General features: G+C 34.8%; 1 long non-coding RNA gene across 2 annotated transcripts; it reads left to right on the top strand.

Annotated features, from left to right (window-relative positions):
• On the top strand, positions 1-15,420 carry LOC132143967 (uncharacterized). Of its 2 annotated transcripts, XR_009434307.1 has the most exons (5): positions 1-325; positions 775-903; positions 9,833-9,966; positions 13,355-13,425; positions 15,086-15,420. It is a non-coding gene; the product is annotated as an uncharacterized LOC132143967 (long non-coding RNA). The 2 variants fall into 2 exon arrangements; XR_009434308.1 differs by lacking the exon at positions 13,355-13,425.
• Positions 15,421-19,434: the final 4,014 nt, after the last annotated feature.

Below are 19,434 nucleotides of genomic sequence, written 5' to 3'. Positions count from 1 at the left end.
TTGCCTTCTGACATTTTCAAAATGTCTTGGACTTGATTCTGTTTTCTTCCGAGAGTCTGTATGTGTGTCAGTAAGCATCTGTTTTCCTCTCTTGTCACCTCATGTAATCTTAGGGAGTGCTCTTGTTATTCTGTGCATACTGTACATATAAACCCTGTGAGCAACAGGTCAATATTCCGATGGGCGTCTGTGTTCTCGTCAGCAGACTTTGATCTGATGAGCTCTGTAAAGTCTGTTTCTCAAAGATCTTCTGCAGATTTATCTTTCTTTGTTTTCTTAGGGGCACATTAGAATTGTTTTGGCGTACACGCTTCCTAAATGTCAGGTAAGACTTTCTGATTTGTTCAAGTGCAGCAAGTTCAAGTTAAAGGAGTCAAGGAAGAGAAACTAAATCTGTCTTTTTCCCAGGTGACCTCATTTGTAGACACTGGACAAATAAACTGATTCCACACTGTTGTTGGGTTTTTTTCTCCCCCAAAGACCTTTTTGGGAAGCTTGTACTTTAACCAGTGCGAATAGGAAAATCAGCTCTGCATTAGAATACTCTTTGAGCACTAATACACATTTGATGGTTCAGTGGATTATTAGGTGGTCATTTAGAAGATGTACTGTACTTTGTTTTCTCTCCTGATTTTCTTTCCTTTTGATGAAATGGCTTTTCAAAGAAGAGCAGTTTGAGAATCAGTGAGCAATTTGGCAATGAACCAGTAAACTGTAAAAGATTGATATTATATGTGGCATGTTGAAATATCCTCTTTTTTTGTTATCACTCAGGTTATTATCATTGAAAATACAGAGGCGTCTTTGGTCAGGGTCAGAGACAGAAGCACTCAGCTCGGATTAACAAACATCAGCTTCATCCAGACAAACCTTGACTATTTCACTGGGAACTTCAGCATTGGGGTGAGCACCACATTTTGTTGTATGCATGCATGATATCTGTCTGTGAAGAACAAGACAGAAATCTTTTTTTAGCAGGTGTGTTAAATGTATTTACAGGTGTTGTTGTTGTAATTGTGTATGTGTGTGTTGGAATTGGTTTATAAGTAACTCATCCAGCATGCTATTGTCAAGAATACAAAGATACTTTTAAGAATACTTTTGTTTGTGTGTAATATAATATTGACATAGTGAGGTCCAAATTCTTAAATATTGTGCAGTCTTTAATAATTTAATAAATAGTAGGGCTTTAAAATCTATACAAATATGTGACGATTTAAATCGGTTGAGATGTTAAACGAATCGTGATACAGTCGCGGTAGGATCTTTTTCAGATTAGTTTCTAATTTAGATTAAAAATGCTCATGCTGCATGCTTGGATCATAATTAAAATGCAGTGGTTGCCTCTAATTGTAAATGGAAAGAGCACAGGCAAAGCCTTAGTTTGTTTATATGAAGAGATTTGACTTCGGGTTTGTTTTTTACAATTTCAGTTTAGTAATGTTATTCTACTTATTTTAATTTCTCAAAGAAACTTGCAGCGTTGTGTCCACTCAATAATAAAAGGACACCTTTTTCATTTATAATTTGTCTTAAATTTTATTTTGTTGAAAACAATGTGATAAAAATTTTATTGCATCATGAGTTCATAAATTTGTGTAAAAATGTATAGCAGTCATTGTTTCATTTTGAATATGAAGGTTAAATATTTTATAGTGTTTCTTTGTTGCATTTTTCATAATGTATTTTGAATCCTTTATTTTCAGTGTGATCTCAGACAGTTGGACCCCACTTATAGCTTTTCAGAGATAATTGCTTTTGTTAATGTTTGCTTACAGCATTTCTTCTTGCTACGAGCAGTTTCAATAATTTCACATGAAGAGCATACATTTTTTGTCAAAAGGTATAGGTGTCTCTTAAATTGCATTGTAAACACTGTTGAAGAGGATGGATTCTGGGACTCCGTCGTTGCAGCATGTTTGATTCTACCTGCCATCCATATTAATTATGGAGATAACTCTCACGTTTGTCCTTCTTTTTTGCTTCAAAAATGAGTAGGTTTCTAATTTCTGCGTTTTGAGTGATGAAATTGACTGATGAACCTATCCAACATATCCAAACAGACTGCATTCAGTTCTTCCATAGCTTTTCATTTGCTGAAGTGTTGTGAACACAAACATATTAGAAACAAGACTGCACGTTTCTGTTACAGAAGTCTAGTTGGATTATACCAGTGTTAAGCAATCTCTGACCTTAAAACAGAAATTTATTTGCTTTTTATAAAATATTAATTCTGAATTCTTTATTTTTCATACAGCAATGGTAAATAATTTTGTCTTGTTTCTAGCAGGAATCTCTAAATTTCAGTGCAGTCCAAAAATAAACATAACGCAATATATTTTCTGATAAAAATGCTTATTAATAAACTTTGTTTTTTTGTGTGTGTAATCTTTGAGGGACACCGTTGTGTCTGTAATAAATGAGGAAGTATGTGCTTGCTGCAGTTCTTGTGTTTGTTGTCTGGCAGTAATGAGATGTTTGGGCCTGCAGCCCTGGCTTCATCTCCACAGAGAGCTGCGGCTGCAGTATTGAGCTTCACATGCGGCCGGGGTTAGGGGATTATCAGCTACCCACACAAAGGGGCTTGATCAAACCTTCACTGTTTCCCAAAGCTAAAACCTGTATCTCAGAGTAGAGCTTATTTTGGGCAACGTGCAAAATTCATATCGAACAGTCACCTAAAATGTTTTTTCAAATTTACCATTCTAGGTATTTTTTTCCCCTCAAACGTTTTTCCATGTGGAGATGAAATATTCCTTGAACTCTTTTAGTGCCTGTGCAAGCGATAGGAAATTTTGTTGATTGCATTAAGTTGTTAAACAAAAATGAAGTTCACCAAAAAATGAAAATTCTGTCATTAATAAGTCACCCTTGTGTTGTTCCAAACCCGTAAGACCTCCGTTCATCCTCGGAGAACAAATTAAGACATTTTTGATGTATTCCGAGAGTTCTACAAGGTTCCCAACTCAATCAACGTCCAGAAATGTAGTAAGGACATCAGTAAAATAATCCTTGTGAGGTTAGTGGTTCAACTGTAATTTTACGAAGCTATGAGAATACTTTTTGTGTGCAAAGAAAAATTAAAAACAACTTTATTCAACAATTCGTCTCCTCCGCATCACCCTGGCACCATTTTGGAGAGTATCACTTGCGTAAACAAAATATGAAACGTATGTATGCAGAAACGTTTTTTATGTTCAGCTCAAAGTGTAAATGATGTATCCACATACAAACGTTGCATAAGTTTTTTGCGCACAAAAAGTATTCTCATAGCTTTGTAAAATTACAGTTGAACCCCTGATGTCACATGGATTGTCCTTAATACGTTTGTGGATATCGTGTTAGGATCCTTGTTGTCTATGGGTATGGAAGCATATGACAAAATTCATTTTGAAATATAATATGCAAAATTTTAATGCAATATATAAAATGGCAATGTATTTCTGTATTTACAGTTACATTTTCCCATACATATGTGCAAAATTTTGTGAAAAAAAAAAATTATATATATATATATATATTTACATTAGCCATTTCCTATAGTTTTAATATTTAAATTAAAAACAAAATTATAATTTAAATGCCATTTCTCCTGAATGCATTTAGACTAATGGGTAGGACACTTTTCATTGTGACACCGCGTGATAATTGTAGCAAAATGCAATGGGAATTTCAAAATGCATTTTGAGTCAAAGGTGCAGCAACAGGGTAGCAAAAATGGTGATTTAAATGTCTTTTATTTTTCTTAAATGCATTGACACGTTCACTTAAGACGTTTCAATTGCATTTTCATTAAATACCCCGCAATAATAGAATTTAAGTCAATGTGGATTTGAAAATGCATTTCGAGCCGATCACGCCCCCAACCTGTCAATCATTACATCAATGCATTACAGTACATCATTACAATACAATCAAGGCTCAGTAACAGGACGCACAATAGGTCAATATTCACAATTGACCAAATGCTTTTCACCTGCCTCAACATCTCACTGTTTTACACTCCGATTGATGCACATTAGCAAAAAGACATGTTAAATTGACATGTTAAACATCTAATTAATTTGGGTAATACATTTTAATTTTGCAACTTATAAAGCATTAAAATAGGTTTTAATTTACATATTAAAACTAGTGTAGGAAATGTCAAATGTAAATTATATAATTGAATTTTCATTTTCATTTTGCACTAAAGGTTGCACATATGTATGCGAAAATGTAAATTAAAAAATGCATTTAATTGCATTTCAAAATGAATTTTGCTACCCATATGCTTCCATATATGGGAGGGTCAGAGAGCTGTCAGAATTCATCAAAAATATCTTGATCTGTGTTCCGAAGATGAACGAAGGTCTTACAGGTTTGGAACGACATAAGGGTGTGTAATTAATGACAGGATTTTCATTTTTGCGTGAACTATCCCTTTAAACTATACTATTTGGTTGTTGTTGTTTATCTCGTTCATGGAAAACCTGTGCCTCACAGGCTTGAAAATGAACAACACAGTGAAACAAATTTTTTATAAAAGTGTTGTTATGCTTCTTTACGAAGTTTTACATGCTGAATGCGAAAATCACTGTTTGTGATACATTACTAATTGTTTCAATTAATGATACATTACTATTTGTGTATAATTAACGGTGCTCATGAAAACATAAAAATTCTAACTCTAAAGGTAATATGTTATTACTCATCATGCATAAGAATTGCATGGTACATGATTAATACTAAGCTAACATCAAATTAACATAAGAGTTACCAAAAGTGAGTCTCCAAAACTTCAAAAGTGTATGTTGGATGAATTTGTCTTTTATGACTAGTCTCACAATGTTCTGAAATGTTCCAGAAAGCACTAGAATATTACAGAATGTTACAGAAACCTCTAGAATGTTCCATTCTTGCAAAAGCAATATATCTAATATATATGTATATATGTATATATATATATATATATATATATATATATATATATATATAGACATACATACATATATACATATATATGTTAGGTTTAGGTATTGGGTAAGATTAGAGATGTAGAATAAGGTCAAGTACAATAAGGCATTAATATGTTCTTAATTAGCACTAATACATGACTAATATTCTAGTAATATGCATGCTAATAAGCAACTAATAGGTGTTGCCTATTTTAAAGTGTTACCAAATTATTAATTGGTGCATGAATTTGCATGATTTTACTAAAACTTCTATGATTACAAGAGACAGGAAGCATCACAGAAAGTCTTCCGATTTTCAAGATTGTTCATGTTAGGCTGAGTTTAGAAGATCATTCCACCATTGAGCAACAGTTAATATGAAAGCTCTTGAAAGTGATTGTGTGCTCTATGTTGGTAATATAAGACTGATTGCCTTGCTGTTTAGAGACAAAGGGGTATCGAATTTGTATTTTACCTCGTCTTTGAGTTTCTAAATGTTTGTAATATCTTGCATCCCTCACATTTCATTAGCATAAATGATAAAAAGGCTTTGCTTGCTAAAGCAGCACAACCAGAACTGCTTGTAAACGGGGAAATATTGTTTCCCAGAGGGTTAGATATATGTGAAAATAGCTTCTATTCCTTTTTTAAGACAGTCTGTAATAAGGCTTGTAGCTACACCATGAAAAAAATGACTAAACGTGGGTAATGATATGAAAAGAGAAGTTATGGGCTGTTTGTTCAAACTTGATTTGTTGTACCTGTTGAATGATGGTGAAACAAGTGCACTGCTGTGTTCTGTGGCTGTGAGTAATGAACTTGCATCGTAGTCATGAAGCTGTGCCTTCCACACCTCGGGCAAACTACTTAATTATAAAGACAGAAAAGTTTTTTAACCCTATTGAAGGGAAGAAAAAGAAATATCATCAGCAAAAAGGAAATTCTGCTTAAAAAAAAAAACGAATACAGAAATATGCTTTTGCAGCATGCTTTATTATTTTGCCATCCAATGCTGAATAATTTATACGGGGAAAAACTAGCATTGAGGTTGACGTCAAGTTCTTTGTCAATGTCTTGTATTTCCAATGCTTTCAGAAAACCTTCATTTATTTTTTTGTTGGATTCTTCAGTACCAGAGACCACACAAAACTGATGCGAAGTCCACTTTATTTGCTTGCAAAGGAAAAACAAACTTGAGCTTCTTTCTCATGCTGAACAACATTCATCTGATCTCGTGGGAGACGGTCCACCAGCTTTGTCTCATTATGACTGTAAATTTGTTCTAGAGACGGAGCATCCGACATTCTGATGAAAGACTTGGAATGACTGTAAAGTGTTTTTCAACCTCTTTGCAATTGAAAAAAGAAATAGATTCAGGCCTAATCGCTTTACCAAAGAATGCCAAGAGTGATTTCATCATGTTAAGCTCAAGTGTGTTTGCTTCACATCCATATCAAGAGTGAACATTTACCCACAAATATTAACAAACTGTTTTAAGGTGAAACAGTTTTCTATTGACCTGTTCTCAAAAATAAATAAATAAATAAAAAGACATTTTATACTGTATATATTGTTTTAAATTTGGATTTATTTTATTTATTACGTATTTATGCTTTTGTTTTTATTATGCATTGGTCTCTGTTTTCCTTTTTTATTGTTTGTTTTTATGGTTTTGCTTATGGTTTTTACCTTGTGGTTTTACCTATATATATATAATATATGTATAATTCATGACTGAAAACATTTTGCAACATGATTTTGATGTACCATTTTCACGGTAATGCAATGTTTGAGTTTTTTTGAATTTTGAGATTTTATGTTTTCAAGTGATAATTTCTGATGATTTCTAAAGTGTGATAGAAAGGCAACAAAGAAGCCTTTTTTTTTTTGACAAAGGTAAGAACGCCTGTTATGAAGTAGGTTTTTGAGGTGAACTCTTGCCATAAATTTATCTATTACTTTTCCTACATATCTTTAACAAAAAAGATAGGAAAAATATCTATTTAGGAGTCTTAGACCTTTACAATGATATATAGTTTGTCATGATTAGATTAGGATTTATTTTGTAATATAGTGAAGTATACGTAGACATCCCTTCGAGGGGCCGGGTGGCAGTTAACAGGTTAAGTACTGAGTAATATTAATTAACTACATGTACTTACAATACGGTTAGGGTTTGTCTAAGGGTTACTTGCATATATATAATCCTAGTTATTATAATAATAAGTGCATGTAACATGTAACAAGGACATCTTAAAATAAAGTGTTACCTCATCCTTTATAATGCTATCACTATATAGTTACATAAAAGTAGCATAAAAGTATTTTATAAAATCATGTATCTTGTATTTTCCAATTGTGCTGCATCTGCCAGGATCCTTTCTCATTTTGCTTTTGGTGTGAATGGTTTTGTCTGTGTTTTGCTATATTTATTCTTTCATATTGCGATGTACCTGAAGTCATATAGCGGTTGCGCATTGATTTACTCTTTAAAGTTTCTTCGTCCCTCATTGCCAGAATTCCTGTGATTTTTTTCATCAGTAAATGATTATTAAAAGTTGTACTTTCACAAAACGTCTTCTGAAAGTGTCTCCCGGCGTCCTTAAGGGACGCCATCTGTAATATTGTGGTCTTGTTGCATCATTGTTAACTTTAGAAATTCATTTGCTGACGTCTTCAAAGCTCCAGGTTTTCACGCTCGATTTTGCTTGCTGTGGTGATGCAGCACACTGTTGTTGGCTTCAGATGTGAAAAGATGGCCACATTACGAGAAGGTGGTCTACTTCAAAGAGCCGAAACCCAGCGTTAATGGATTCTGATTAGTACATAAGGGTGGCCCTTGAATACTCAAACACCTGCCCAGGGTTTCTGAGAATGGCTTTACTCCAGATCCTGTTAAAAAGACATTATGAATCATTTCAGTCTAATTAGCGTCTCGAGAACTTAATTACAAGCCACACTGGACGCCTTGCCAATATTGCTTTTTCCTAATTTATTCCGTCTCGGCTTATAAAATGTCAGCTAAGGCTGTGTGTTTTCCCACACAGAGTTCACAGACATATTTCCTCCTCTATGGCAACTCCCAAGCGGCGTGTAGAGCAGATCCTCTGAGATTTGGCCACATTTCCCCGGAAAACTTCTTATGGGGGATTTGAAGGGTGTTAATCCATGGATTAGGTCGGCTGTGCGCACACACACTCCCTGAGACAACAGTTTGCATTATTTTTTCCAGTTTCTCACCCGAACAGTGTCGGATACAGGCACTGGTCCGTGAGCCAAGCCGATCGCTTGATCTTCACTTGAGCTTCTGTGAGGACATCTAAGACTTTTCTTTACCCTCCATCAAGCTGTTCGATCCACTTTTCCTGCTAATAGGCAGAGAGACGTCTGTTGTCATGCGGTGTCACAGTGATGGGGTATGACTGCTGCGCTCTCTCTCTCGTTCTGTGCCTGAGCCACTAACAGATCAATGAGACCACAGCGAGATACAGAAAGGTGGGAAGAGCTTTGAGATGATGTGTGGACATGTGGTCAAGAACAGGCGGAAATCTAGAGTTTAATCTAGGTTTTGTTGTCACGCATTGATTTACACCACCCTGAGCATAGGAAAATAGTCTAATACACACATTTGTAATGATATAACTCATTTTATTTGGTTTTATGTACAGTATACAGCAACCTGGCTCAAATGGCAAGTTTGTGGTAATGTGATCTTTGAATAAAATACTTACAGTATGCAGCATTTTCTCCATTTTTTTATTTTTATTTAATGACTTCAAAAATGTGAAGTTGTGTAATCAAATGTTTCTATATACCTTTTGGTAATACTTTAGCATAGGGACCAGTTATTTAACCAGTATTAACTAGTTACTTATTAGCATGTCTATAATTAACTTATTGGCTGTTTATTAGTACTTATACGCACACATTCTGAATGACCATATTCTACATCCTTAATCCTACACAATAACTAAACTTAACAACTACCTTAACAAACTATTAATAAGCAACAAATTAGGAGTTAATAAAGTCTTATAATAAAGTCATGATCTTCAAATAAAGTGTGGTCCACCTTTTTCTCCTCTTAACTATTTCATGCTTTTAAAAAGACCTGTAATCCTTCCCATTTTAGTTATACCTTCAAAAAAAAAAAAAAAAAATATATATATATATATATATATACATATATATATATATATATATATATATTAATTTAACCCCTATAAAAAGAATCTGAAAATTAATTTAATTACGATAATTTAAAATTGTCATGTATTTAAGTCATTGTCTGTATAAATGACATTTTAATGCATTTTTTTAGTAAATTAATTTGATTCAATTCAAGTTGATTTCATAACATATCAAAAGTTTGGATCAGAAAGTTTTTTGTTTTTTTTTTAAAAGAAGAAATTAACAATTTTATTCACCATGGATACATTGATCAAAAGCGATAGTAAAGGCATTTATCATGTTACAAAAGATTTCTATTTCAAATAAATGGTGTTCTTTTGAACTTTCTATTCATCAAAAAATTCTGAAAAAAGAAAATGATCACAGTTTTCATTAAAATATTAGGTAACACAACAGTTTTCTACGGTTTTCTTCTGAGCACTAAATCAGCATATTAAATGAATTCTGAAGAATCATTTTATATTATATCTTCTTATATATTCTAGAAGAAATGGTTATTTTAAATTGTAATGTATTTTTGCTTTACTATAAATGGCTTGGTGAGCATAAGAGACTTCTTTGAAAAAAATGTGAAAAATCTTCCCGGAAAAATGACAGACTCTATTATCCATAAGCGACACATTATTTTCTTGCTCAGTGGTGGTAGGTTGCTCTCCAGCTCTTGGTTAAGGACCAGCGTGACTGGTGTCTTGTGTCTATTTCAGGTGGCCCTGCATGCGTGTGGAGTGGTGACACACACGGTGTTGGATCGCTTCCTCCAGGCTCTAGCGGGGATTGTGATTAGTCCTTGCTGCTACGGGTTCATTCAAAACACACACAAGTTCAACTTTCCCAAGAGGTCAAAACTGCGTTTCTGTCTCTCCGATTTTTCTTTGCATTTGTTCGCCTAATTCCACAGTACACAGTGACAGTGTAGATCTATAATAATCCACAGAATTAAATGTTAAGCTCTTCATACTCAGAAAAAAGTACTGACAAGAATGAATGAAAACGATCAAAAATAGTTAACCATAATAAACATTCATTATTGGGTCTGTTTCTGTCTTATACTTCACATCATCGTTCTCAGAATTGAATGTCCTGTATCAACAATCACACAGCTGAGCCTCGTTTAATGTTGGCAAGTACATGTAAAAATGAGTTAAAACGGAGAGTGGGTGTTTTAAAGTTTCCTTACAGTAAGAATCACTTTCCTACAGTCATCAGTTTTTCCCCAATCACAACCTATCTCTCTCCAAATCTGGTGTTAAGTTTCATTTTATCTCAGCCAGGAATTTCGCCGTGGGGCTTGAGCATCAGGGTGGCAAGAGCAGTCGGAAATTATTATTCCATGACCATTAATTTTATTTTTGCCATGACAGTGATTTGTCAATTGTGGCATTCGACAGTAGACCAGAAAGGGCAACCTGATGACAGACAGTTAATGTAGCAAACAATACCTACCACACACATAATCTCCAAGAGCTTCAGAGCTCTTCTTTATCATGCAAGTGTTACAAGAGACATCCGGCTGTGTTTACTCACGGCTTATTTCCGCAACCGAACCGCTACATGTGTTTTTTTTATCTGTAGAGAATGTTTTCAGCATCTCCTTTGATCCGGATAGACTGTCCTCTCCTTAAACTTGTTCTTTCTTTAACGTCGTGTCATTTTTCATTCGCGCCTCAGTGCGTTTGTGCGAGTTCATTAAGTCAGTGCGAGGTTTACCCAGACTTTGAGCTGTAAGGTAAGTGTTTCATCCCTCGCTTTCACTCTTTTCATTATCGCCTACATGTGTGGGACGTCACACTGCCTGGTCCTGAGTGCGAGACTCTTCTGGGAAAACTCCACAGGAGAGCCTCATAATATGCCTCATGTGTGTGAAGAGCAGTGTTTAGTCATGTTCAGCTCATGACTGACTAGAGCTACTGACACTATAACTGGAATGAGTCTTGTTAGCCTGATAGAAGCAGATATCCTTGTTTTTCCAAGTTCGACTGCTTTTGAGACCTGGTATAGAAAATAAAGTACTTAATGTTAATACATTATATGTCAATTGTTAATAAAACATATTTAAAATATGCCTTTATTCATTTGAAACATCTTTTTTATGTACTGTAGTGTGAAAAAGGGTTAGGGAATCCAAAACTTATTTTTAATAATCAGAACCACTTTGTTTTCAGAATTAATAAATGTATTGAACAAATTATTTTCAAGATGTTCTTTAAATAGTTCTTGACCATAAATAGAAAGTTGTTTCTTTTTTGCGTGTGTGTTATAGAAATTAGGGAATATTGAATCTACAGTCTGCATTACATTTTAGATGAAAAATTACTATAGTATGTTAAATGCTATAAATAAAATATTTGTAATGCTATAAATAAAATGCTGAGACAATAAACTGACAAAAAGCTGTTGTAAAGAGTCATGAATGAATAACTCTTTTGAGCAGATTCTAAGTCATAAATTAGTCACAAATCAAATATACAAATTGTTTTTTTTATCATTGATTATTTATGTTCAATTCTTTGATTCACTGTTCTAATACCCTTTTATTAATATTATTATTTTTTTTCGTTTTGTTTTGTTTTGCTTTGTTGTGTTTTGTTTTGAAAGCCATATAGATTTAAAATATTGACCAGTGTTTATTAGTGTAAAAATTAGGTAACACTTTAGTTTAGGTAACACACATTCACTATTAAGATTTTCCCTCAATAAATTGATTTAAACAGCTAAATAATCTAATCTGCTGCTTATTCATAGTAAGTAAGGTAGTTGTTGTAGTAGATATGTTTAGGTATTTAGGTAGGTTTCTGGGATCTAAAATAGGGTCATGCAGAATAAGTCATTAATATATGCTTTATAAGTACACATAATCAGCCAATATGTTAGTAATTTGCATGCTAATAAGCAGCTGGTTAGTAGATAATTGAATAGTGTTTCCTAATCTAAATTGTTACCAAAAATTATATTTTCAACACAGATTCCGAGGAGCAGAAAACATCTGTTAAGCTGTTTTCACTTCTCTTCATTGTTGTTTTTCTCGAGCTCTGCTGAAATAGGGTTTTCCTGGGAATAGTGTGCCCATGTACTGTAGTTGCACGTTGTATTTTTCCAAGTCTTATCTCCAGGCGCTGACAGAACAGTGAGGCAGAAGTGTGAGTATAATGGATGAGGTTAATCAGTCGTATCTCACAGTCATCCATGTTCACTTAACTCCTCTCTCAAACTGTGCTCATGGCCCCTGCAGAGATATCACCTACATAGGGCCCTAAAAGAGACAGGCAGTTCCCTGTGCGTAGATCTAGAGCAAACAGACATTTAATTAGTAGTGTTTGCCAAAACAAACCTCACTTTTGCTATAACCATTGGAGTTTGAACAAACCGAATTATGAATTAAACTGTTTGGACTCGTTGAGGATACTGTAGATGTGATACATAGCAAACCTGGCAACCCCCCTTAATACCCTACCAACTTTGGCACGGGAAAAGATCACTCAAAATTGGATCTACACACAGTTTAGAAACAAATACTTTGCTTTCTGGTTTGTTCAATTTGACTGGGTTATACATTGCATTGTGATTTAAAGTCACAGTGCACTAAATGCATTGATAAAATGATTTCAATGCATTGAAATTCCCCCCAGAAAAAAATAAAATGAACTCTTTTAATTGTTCGGATTTGATGTGAGTTTGATTTGTTCAAAAATAAAATTGATAAAGATTTTATGTGCTTCTTTCCAAGCTAGCGTAATCGACGCAGTGTTTCCTATCGGTACGAATACTAAAAATGCTCTAGAAACACTTAGCTAAAGCCTGTTTTTGAGACGTTATGCTGAATTATAGCATTGATCGCAGCTATTAGCCTAGAGGATTAAACTTGATAGGAGGAATCAATATGCCAGAGCTGTTATGTTCCTTTCCATCAGCACATGTTTCACTCAGTTAATGCAGAATAATGGTGGCTTGAAGCCATCGCTGGTCATCAACAGCAGAGGAAGTCGTTTTGCGAACTTCCTTGCAAAAAACACAATAAGAGTATATTGATTAATATAAAATGAACTGGTTGTAAGAGTTGATAAATGGTCTGTTCCCTCACCACAACACTAACGATCTGATGCATCGATGTTTCTCTGCATTTTATGCTAGCTGGGCTGCACGCATGCTGTTTTTCAGATATTTTTGTGCACGTACATTTAGATGTAAGTGTGTCTGCGTGTGTTTGGTATGTTATATGGTTTACACAGGAGTATACGATCCTGTGCAGGTTCACAGACCAGACGGCTGTCAGTTTACCCTGCAGAACGACAATTAATTGGTAAGATGTTAAGCTTTAGTGCAGTCAAAAAAAAAAAAGACATACAGCACCTTTAACCACATCAACTCTGGGGACCCACCGGTGGGTCCAATATTGCATATGCCTAATTCTCAAAAAATCAAAATAACAGCTGAAGTGGTTAAAATGAAAATTTACAATTTATACAAATAAAATAAAATTGAAATATTAATAAAAACTTAAATCAGTAACACTAAAATAACACTGCTCGGTATTGCTTTTGCTGCAACAAAGATATATAATTATATAATGGTTCAGTGTACACATTTGAGACAAAATAAATGGCATTAGGGTTTATTGTTTGCACTTCCATTTGGACAATCAAAAACCTTTGTAAATGTCTCTCTGGACCAAAAGCACTTGATAGGTTACCAATAAAACCTTATGAAGCATTTTAGTTTAGTATAAATGGTAAATCTCTAACAATGTATTGGATGCATCTTCTCGCTCTGTGACCTCTCTCTCCGTCAAATTTCTCAGCACACATTCAGCCTCTCAGTCTCATCGTACTCTCACAGAAATCTGACGCCACTGTCATCTTTCTTTCCACTGCCCATCTTTTATAGTTGGTGAGATGACAGCCTTTCAGCCTCTTCACAAAACACATGCTAACCAGCACCGATGCCTCTGCCATGTCAGTCAAAGCCAAGACTTTCCAAAAGCTTTCAAAGGCAGATATCTTTTGTGTTGAGATGAGCTGTTAATTAGAGTTTGATAAGATGGTAAAGTTTGTTTTAAAGTCTTCAGTGCGTTTTCAAAAGGCACTGCTTAAAGTTTCACAGTTTTATCCCTGAGATAACAGTCTCTTTAAAAAAATGTCTTTTATTAAAGTCATTTGAAATTCCACTTTTGAAAAAGTTTTAAATTAATTTATAAAATGTGAAAGATCTTTCTTTTCATCAAATAATCCTGCATTTCTTTTTTATTATCATTGTTTCTAGAAAAATAAGAAGCACAACTGTTTTTAACATTGATAATTCTGAAGGATCATGTGACATTGAATAAACTTTTTAAATAAATATATAAAATAGAAAAAAAAAATATTTTTAATTGTAAAAATAACTCCTATTTTTACTGCATTTTCCTTTTTATCAAATAAAGGCAGCCTTGGTAAACATTTGAAATCCTTTTAAAAAAAATATTACCAGTCAAAATTTAGCGAACTCATGCAACCCCTTTTGCATTACATGTGCAAGGATACCAAAAATATCTTGTTCATCCTCCTTATAAAGTTATATAACTTTAAGGACAATTTGGACAACTTTTACAGCTCATTTAACACACATTTGTCCTAATTGCTTAATACAGTATAAAATGTGAGCTACACAGTTATGCTTTAGAACTCTTTAGAGTGTCTTGCCCTATAGACTCTTAATGTTTTTTTGTTTTTTTTGCGGATTAAGGTTAAAATGTCTGTGGTAAAACCAGAGCATTAATTTAACTGTGAGGTTTATTTAATTGACTGATAATAGATCTCAGAAAAAATAGTTAAAGACACATTTAGGTTTCAGTAAAATTGGGCTTTTTCTTGACCATAATTAACCTGAATAATGTCCTCAGCGTAGATTTCCGGTCTGTGCTCAATAAAGATAATTTTTCATAATTAGTCTCATTTCCAAACCTTTTCTCCCTTAATCACCAGGGAAGCGCTGTATGGGACTGGTGGACTTGGACCGTAGCTAGGCTGCTGAGACTCATGGGTATTCTGTGTGGGTGATGACCATGGTCCCCGAGGGCTGCTCGCCAATGAAGATATGGACAAGACAACTCTGACTCACGAGAAATACCCACGTCATGTCAGGACTACAAATACCTCCATGTTTTTCATGCATGTTACTACTTGAGTGTTTACCTTGGACAGTTTATATTTGTATGTATTTCATTTAAAGGGATAGTTCACCTAAACATTACAATTTGACATCATTCTGACCTCATTTATTTATTTCTTTTTCTTTTTCTGTAAGAAGATTTTAGTCACTGTTTATATATATATATTTTTTTATATATTAATAATATTAATATATTAATATATATTAATAATATATATATATATTTTTTCAGAAGGCTTTTAATCCTGACTTCATCTAAACATTTAACAAATAAAGAGTGTTTTTTTATTTCAGTAGTGTCTTACAGATCATTACTTTCCTGCTTGATTCGCACGCCCAGGGTTTGTTTGTTAAAAAAAAAAAAAATAGACAAAAAGCAGCACGCCTCTCAATAAATTAAACATTTCAAATGCCATTTGCAAATCATACACATTGAACTGTGTAAAACCAACTTGCACCCTCTCCTCTGCCATTATCGCGTATTATGCACAAACAAAAGAGTCTCAAAAGCCCGCTTTTCCAAAGTTATTACAAATGTAAAATTATTCATTGTAATTTGCTCTTCTCCCTCACAAGAAAGCAGAGATGTAGCTCTTGAGCTATTGTCTCCGAGTGTTTGATTAAAAGTATTGAAAGTAAACACAAGGAGGTATTTATCGCGATTCCCTTGTGTCAGGGGGCGGGAGAATTGGAGGGGTTAATACTTATGAAATAGCACATGGATTAATCTGACCACGCTTATGAATATTCGATTAGGTCAAGGCTTACTCAAATGTCAAAGCTTCACATTGGTCTACAGCATATGCTGATATATGAACGATTCCCCAGCTTTACTTTGCGGTGTTTGGACCCATACTGTCATCAAACATGCCTCCGTTTGCTCGCTACAGAAGATTCACGGACTGTCACGTTTGTGATACAGAGAAGAGATCTGTTCCTCCGCCATGAGGAAATGCTTTGAGGAGCCAAGCAAGCAAAGCTCATCTGAATTCTGCTAGCGGAGCCAATCTCTCTGAGTGTGAAAGACCGGTGACGGGGGCACCTTCCAAAGAGCTGGAACCATTTCAATGGGAAACGCTGCTTTCCTCAGGGCTTGGCTCTGGGCCCTGACTAAAATACAGTAAAAGGATAAAATGAGACTAGATATTAACTGCATTACTGTAATGCTGACATACAGATATTGTAAGGTTGTTTATTTTGTCTTTATTGTTGTTGTTGCCGCCTCCTTTCTAAAGAACTACAGAATTGCTGATTTTTATAATATAAAATATGATGCACTGTACCAAAAAATTACAGTACCAATTGCACAGTAATATAAAACATGCCATGTAAAATCAATACTGATGCCAGAAGTGGAGACGTACTGCAAGTAAAATTTTGGTGTTGAGCATATTTTCTTCTGCTTAAAACATGTGGAAAATAATATGTAAACCTCTTTAACATAATCTTTTGCTGTATTTGTGTTTATAGAGTGATTTAATGTAATAAAGTAAACTACTTGCATCTTGTATGAAAAAGATGTCTATTGGACACGATGCAAAGTAAATTTCTGAATTCAGACAGTTTGGGTTCTCTTACGAGAGCTCTCTCGTACTGCGTCTTAGCTAAGACGCTACGGGAAAAGTCTCTTTTCACGAAATACTGAAGCAAAAAATTATCCTTAATTTTGAATTTTTGTAAAGCGTATTTGCAGCAGCACACAGCCATAGGCGAGACGGCTTGCTCGCTCGCTCATTGGCTGCTCTGCGGCAACTGCACAGCCTATCGAGCGCAGGCTGATGCAACATCAGACCAATAAACCGAAACGGGTGTAGCCCAACCCTATAAAAGGAGCTCGAAAAGGCTGACTCACCTGATTTATTTCATCGCCGAAGCGAACCAGAGTGAATCGTATGCACGGCAGAAAACGCAGTACTCGTTCCCTCTTCTAGAGAGAACCGACAGTTACCAACATTCTTCACAATATATTTTTTGTTCAACAGAAGAAAGAAACTCATACATGTTTAGAACAACGTGAGGATGAGTCAGTGATGATTTTGGCATGATTTGCCTGCCAACTTTCATTGCAACTCTCTGATTGGTGGAATTGTCTGTATCCATCATGGGTAGGTTTCGTCATTAATTCAGCTTTTAAGCACGAAAAAGCTCTAGACAGCTGCAAAACAAATGATATACCATCAATTAACAACCTCAGAACTTAGAAGTTATTTCAAATCAGTTTTACTGTGGAGAAAATGGAGTGTTTACTTCTGAAACCTAGCTGATGCTGCCTAAATCACACAGCTTTTTTAGGCTTGCCAATTTCACATGGCTGACAATATAACAAATGGAAAAAGTCCTTTGAAAACACGCTCAACACCTTTTCAACCATATAACGATGTCCTGGCAAGCTCCCAAAACACTCAGCGAGATTTGCTTTCTGCTGAAGATGTCAAAATTTAATTATTATATCTACAGCACTTCACATGCTTTCTACAATGCTAATTAAAGTCTGCTTCTGTAGCCATGAACCCAAGAAGTAGAAAAGATGCATCAAGGTGATAACAAGTACATTGCTTCCTTTACAGTATCTCCCATTTCCTCTCTACCTCTCAGACAGGAAAGTCAGTTTCTTTGGAAATATCAGAAGAGCAATGCGCAATTTTACCTATGGCAGGCTGCAAAATTCATGAGCAAATTAAGCTGCAATCCACCTTAAATTCATCTGTGACAAAACCTAATCAGAGAGCGCGGCAGGCTCTCCAGTTTTGAAGAGGTTGAAAAGGAGTCTTTCTCCAGTTTCACCATTCATAGAGACTGTGGACAGATCTCCATGAATTTATAGTGACCGTGCCTTTTCTTAACATATCTTGTGTAGCTCGTGTTCACTTCGACTGAAAATCCACATGAAGCACATTTCCCTTTGACACCGATAACAAACTGTGAGGCATTACAGGTTTAAAGCTCTATTGTATAATAGCGGAGTACGTCAGGTAGATGTAGCTATAGTCGTTGAATAATTTCACGTATGTAGCCTATTGAAAAATTACACAAAATATTAGTAAATCAAAGGCTTAAAGTCTTTTTGATCTTACTCATTGGATTTTTCTTTGCTTCATCAAAATGAATGATTTTAAGAATTATTGATGTGCATTTTATTAAAAAAAATTTATGTTTTCCAATACGCGAGTTGTTGTCCATGTACTGAATGTTTGAACTTCTTTAGCATTAAATAGAAACAACATATTTCACTTTCTTTGCACTCTTCACTGACCTGCATTACAGGACTGTGTTTTCTGTGCAGGAATCTTCTGTTCAGTTTAGACAGTTGCCAAAACATACAGTAGTATTTGAAAGCAATCGGATTTTACGGTAACATATTCTGATGCTACTGTACACCACAGCTGAATGTAGCCCAAATCTGTCCCCAAGCCCTCATGTGAAAAAATTTGCATTGAATCTGACATTTTTAGTTCCGATCTGGGCCACTTTTTAAAATGTTCACAGTGTGAGACGAGTATAAACATTAAGAAAAGAATTCGTATGAATTTTTTTTTGTCAGTTGAATTCTACATTTGTCATAGTAATAATGAAAATAATAATGTTTTTTTGATTTACAGTGAAGAAGATGATGAAAATGGCAAGTGCTCTTATGGATAACTTGTTCAAATGAAGATGTATTTAGGCAGAAAGTTGGAATGGGACACTTTGGTTCACAGTATGAATGCAGCCAGGCTATGTACAGTTACACTTGGAGTGTGGCTTTCCAATATCTCACTACTCCACTGCAATATGAGCTGTTTCCATGTCGTTTTTGTGTAACATATTACCTTTGTTAAGGTGTAGAGCATGAATATGGCAGTAGACTGCTTTGAGATGGGACCAGATATACAGTAGATATGGTCTGGTGTACTTGCATGTCTAAGTGTTCACCCAATGAAAATGGAGTCGAAACAGAGGCTTATTTCATATGCCCTCTGACCAAAGCTATGGGGAAACTGAAAATGAGACGTAACCCTGCACACGACTCCTTGAGGCCTGAAACTCAAGTGATGAGTTAGGACCATAAATCTTCCTTGCCGCAGTTTTACGTGACAAACGCAGGTGCCCTCCTGTCTCCTGTCTGGAAAAAAACACAAACAAACAAACAAAAAACTTTCCTTTGAAATAATTTTTACTCAGA

The sequence above is a fragment of the Carassius carassius genome, chromosome 7, assembly GCF_963082965.1.
Source record: "Carassius carassius chromosome 7, fCarCar2.1, whole genome shotgun sequence".
Classification (NCBI taxonomy): Eukaryota; Metazoa; Chordata; class Actinopteri; order Cypriniformes; family Cyprinidae; genus Carassius; species Carassius carassius.
The sequence above is the reverse complement of the archived record's forward strand: the minus strand, read 5'-3'. Positions and strand labels throughout refer to the sequence as shown.